Genomic DNA, 5312 nt, shown 5'->3' on the forward strand with positions numbered 1-5312 from the left:
CTTCTTCCTCTTTTTCTTCTTGCAGCAGAGGAAATCTCTCCAGTCCTCTTGTTGGGTTCCTTGTAACTGGGATCCTAGTCTGCTTGACTCTGGTAGCCACCGTGGTCTATTTCTTGTTCCTCACAAAGACTGGCTTCTCCCGGACATGATCCCACCCTGGGTAGCCAGATCAGGAGGAAAGAAAGCCCATTGTCTAACCCTGGTCCTGCCCCCTTCCCCAAGCCTGGCTTCCCAAGAATTCCCAAGAATTCACCCCACCAGAGCCTCCCTCGGGAACTGCTTGCTGACTGGGACACTTCCTCAGAGATAATTAAGGCACACCAAGGGACCCCCTGCTGGCCTTTGTCCTGTGCTCCACACAGCTTGCCTTTGAGCTCGGAGTGCTCAGCCTGGGGTCTGTCTGACCCAAGTAGGGGTTGCAGTACCAGGGCCTGGCTGACATCACTAAAGAAAATGGTGGCACCTGGCCTAGCTGGTGGGCCAGCACCTCCCAGAGCTGCAGCATTACCCTTCAGTGTGAGATGCAAGTGCCAGGCACCAGTCCTGGCACAAGCCCGGGATTGCTAGTTACGTCTTTTTCCAAGACGGGAGGCCAGGCAGCAGGACACTCACACATTTTGCCTGAGCAGAGGGTCTGCTCAAAGCAGGGCCACCAAACTCAAGGAGAACTGAGATGCAGGAAGTTCCACCCAGGCTCTTCCTCCACGTGTCTGGCCCCTCCTTTCCTTTCAGGGTCTGGATCATTCCATGTGGTCAAACGTAAATGGCTGATCTTTTCCTAAATGGTTCCTCAGCCTTTCCTGTCGTCTTAGGTCAGTGTTCCTCTGGCTCTGCGCTTGCTGGTCTCCTCTGGTCCAGCAAATAAGAGTATTCTGAAGGCATCCACTTCCCTCCTCTCTCCAAGGATCTCTTCCCATCATGAAAACTGATAGAGAAAAGAAGTCTCCATGCCTCTCTTGGATATAGAATCCTTCCTTAGCACACCCACCGCACGTCTGCCTTGAAAGCTGGGACTTTTATGACTGTATGGGTAACCTTCACCTTTTCCCAGGGCCAGCATCCATCGTGACCTCAGACCAATGTCCCCTTTGTCCACTCCTAGTGAGTTCCACTTGACACCATGCCTGTCCCACACTGTCCACTATAGCAGCCTAGCCCCCTGGGAGTACAGTATCTCCCTTGTAAGCCTTTCTCTTTCTCTTCACAAAGGCTTGAAACAGGGCATTATCACTCCCATTTCAGCAGACCCACCTCCCCAAACGCCAGAGATGTTTATCCTAGTCCTTCTAGAATTAGGCTGCTCTTTAATGGGCAGTACACCACCCTCACCCTGTCCTGAGGTTCCCCATCCATCTGAGAGGACTGAGATGGCTACCAGAATCTAACAGTTAAGAATGGTGGAGGATCAGCCAGGGGTCTGTAGCACTGAATTAGTTAAGCCACTTTGGCTCCCAACAGGTTGTGTACACACACTGCACCCAACCAAGACCTCTCTGGATTTGCAAATGAATCACACGCGCGCGCGCGCGCGCACACACACACACACACACACACACACACACACACACAAACGCACCAGCTAATTTTGATATGCCTTGACTAGCTTGATGATTGGGATGATCATTTTAAAAATCTGTATTTCATCTCTGTTACCCAGGCCCAGTCCACTTTCCCAGATTCTTACATACCGGCGGGCCTGTAAGTTTCATCTTTCTGCTTCCCCGTCATGGTGATTCTCTATCAATTCCCTCTCCCTTGCCTTCAAAATCTAAAAGTCCTAGCCCTGTCTCCCTGCCCAGCCAGGGAGCTGGGCACATCCAGGGCGTCGTCCTGATGTGACAGCTGATGCTCCGGAAGCTGCTCTCTCGAGGGAAATGGGGGAAGTGGGCACAGGGAAGAAGGACAGTCCCTGGGTCCCTGACACTGGCTCCAGAGCAGATGTCCCTATATACAAGATGAGTGAAAGAGAAGCAGGCCAGCCTGTTCTACAGAGTTAGTTCCAGGACAGCCAGGGCTGCACAGAAAAACCCTGTCTCAAAACCACCACCACCAGCAACAACAGAACAGCACTCAGTTGACTGGTGGTGGTGTAATCAGGGATGGAGGGGCTGGGTACAGGGCCCCTGAACACAAAGAGGACATGGCCAATGGCAAGGAGCAGCCTGAGCCTGGAAGGTGCTGGATAAACCACACAACAGATGTGGCCTCTTGGTGTCCTCTAGAAGCAGCTGCCTATGAGACGAAGGAGAGTTCACTTAGCACCCAGACAGTGGCAACAGGACAGAGGTGGAGCCTGTGTGTGCTCAGTGTCTCTGCTCCCGAGACTCAATGCTATCTCAGCCCCACAGCCATGGGAACCTTCCGTCAATATGGTCCCCAGTGCTTAACCTTGCAACCACACCTCTGATCCAGCCTGGAGCCTCCCCTCTGCCCAGCACCCTGCTCTCTGAATCCCAGCTGAACCCCTCAGGAAATTGAACCTTACGATTAGCTAAATAAATGGAGTGGATTGTTATTTGCTATTAAAAGAAAACAAAAAGGCATGGCAGCACATGCCTGTGGTCTCAGTCCTCAGGGGGCTGTGGCAAGAGAACGTCTGTGAGTTTGAGGCCAGCCCGAGATTCATAGCAAATATTTGACCAGCCAGATTTATATATAGCAAGACCTTGTCTCATTGTAAAAAAGAAACAAAGATAAAAAGCAAACACGAGGAGATGGCCCAGTGGGTACCAGCACTCGACTAGCAAGCACGAGGACCTAAGCTCAAACCCCCAGCACCCACATTAAACCCAAGCAGAGTCCTCTGCATCTGTGATGCTAGCGTTGGAGAATGGACATGGAGGATCCCAAGAGCTTGTCTTAGTGTCTTAGTTGGGGGTTTACTGCTGTGAACAGACACCATGACCAAAGCAAGGCCACTCTTACAAAGAACAACATTTCATTGGGGCTGAATCTTCAGAGTGTCAGTCCATTATCACCAAGGTATGAGCATGGCAGCGTCCAGGCAGACATGGGGCTGGAGGAACTGAGAGTTCCACGCCTTGTTCCAAAGGAGAGGACTGGCTTCATAGCGGCCGGGACTAGGGTCTTAAAGCCCATGCCTACAGTGACACACCGACTCCAACAAGGCCACACCTATTAGTGCTACTCCCTGGGCCAAGCATACACAAACCATCACATCTAGGTTTAGAGAGACCCTGCCTCAGGGGACTAAAGCAGAGAATTAAAGGACATCCCACATCCTCCTTTGGTTGGTGCTTGCATGTACATAGATATACAGACCCACACACATCCAAGTATACAACACACATGTACACAAACACATCACACAGACTCTCAACAAAAGAAATAACCTATTGGTACATGCTACAACATCATACATTATCCTACACAAAAAGAACCCATTGACACAACAAAACCTTATGGTATGATTTAATTATATATGTTCAGTATCTCCACTATAGGGGGATATGCAGACAAGCAAATGGAATAATGGTGACCCAGGGCTGTGGAGATTTGGGAACCTTGGAGAGTAGCTACTAATAAATGCAGTATCTTTTAGGGTTGATTAAAAGTGTTTTAACTGTACACTCCTGTAGATATACTAATCACCAGTCAGACATTTGAAATAGATTACTTCTATGAGGTATAACCAAGTAATATCATAAGTTTAAAAAACATAAGAAAATGCTCATTGGGCTCAAAGCCAGGGCAGGTAGAGGGACTGGTTGATTGGATCTGCTGACCATGGCCACCAAGTGTGCCAAGTGTCAAGAGTGTGTATACCACCGAGAAGGTAAACTCCCTAGGCAAGAACGGGCACAAGTCCTGTCTCTATTGTAAACACTCCCTGGAAGTCACGCTGAGGACAATGAGGAGCCCTTCTGCCACATGCCCTGCTATGTCATTCTGTTGTGCCAGTTCCCATCTCTATGAGAAACCTCTGACCTAGGGCTTTCAGGTCATCCCAGTGGATCCAAAGGAAGGATGGGGAGGCCAGCAGTTCACACACACACACACACGCACACACACACACACACACACACACACACACACACACACACACACGGTCCGAATAAAACCTCCAGTCTCTCCATGTTCACTGGATAGCCCAACACACGTCCTCAATGCACCTAAATGGTGTGCTTCACCATTTTTCTGAGGTGACCTGGGCAAGGACCAGCACCAGCCCCACCTGGACCATGAGTGTTGCTTCAAGACACTGACCCCAGTGGGTGCTCTGAGCATGATGGCCAGCCCTACTGCCACAGGCCAGTTACAGAGTACTCTTTGGACTGGAGGGAGTGGGCAGCTGTACTGGCTGGTTTTCTGTGTCAACTTGACCCAGGCTGAAGTTATCATCGAGAAAGGAGCTTCAGCTGAAGAAGTGCCTCCATGAGATCCAGCTGTAAGGCATTTTCTCAATTAGTGATCAAGCGGGGGAGGGCCCCTTGTGGGTGGTACCATCTCTGGGCTGGTAGTCTTGGGTTCTATAAGAGCGCAGGCTGAGCAAGCCGGGGGAAGAAAGCCAGTAAGAAACACCCCTCCATGGCCTCTGCATCAGCTCCTGATTCCTGACCTGCTTGAGTTTCAGTCCTGACATCCTTTGGTGATCAACAGCAATGTGGAAATGTAAGCTGAATAAACCCTTTCCTCCCCAACTGCTTCTTGGTCATGATGTTTGTGCAGGAATAGAAACCCTAACTAAGACAGCAGCCATGTCTATGACAAGGACCCTGAAGGCACAAGGTCACCTACTTGGCTGTAAGGACTTCTACCCAATCCTGCCTCAGTGTGTTGCCTACAAGCCCCGGACCTGAATGGTATAGGAAGCCTCCTGGGTGGTCTCCGGAGCAGAATTCCAGTCTTGTTATGCAATGTGTCACCTAAGCATGTCCTATGTTACCTACTGCCCCCTCCATTTGTCTCTGTGTGTCTCCATGGTCCCATGTGCCCTGTGCCCCTGTGACCAATATTCTCTGTATCCCATGTCTTCATGTCCCTGATGGCTCTCTGAAGTGGCTGCCCTATTCCATTCTTGTTGCCTATGCCTGCCTGCCAGGATTATTTATTTACACTGCTTGCCAGTAATGATCTCAAGCTCACAATGTTCTCAGGGTGATAACATCCCTGCCAGGAGCCCCACACTGCCTCCCACACTGCCCCCCACACTGCCCCCCACACTGCCTCCCACACTGCCCCCCACACTGCCCCCCACACTGCCTCCCACACTGCCCCCCACACTACCTTATCCCTTGTGTGGCTCACAGCTACCAAGACTTTTGCTATCAATAAATGGTTTGGCCTAAGGT

Source organism: Mus pahari, chromosome 19, assembly GCF_900095145.1.
Source record: "Mus pahari chromosome 19, PAHARI_EIJ_v1.1, whole genome shotgun sequence".
Classification (NCBI taxonomy): Eukaryota; Metazoa; Chordata; class Mammalia; order Rodentia; family Muridae; genus Mus; species Mus pahari.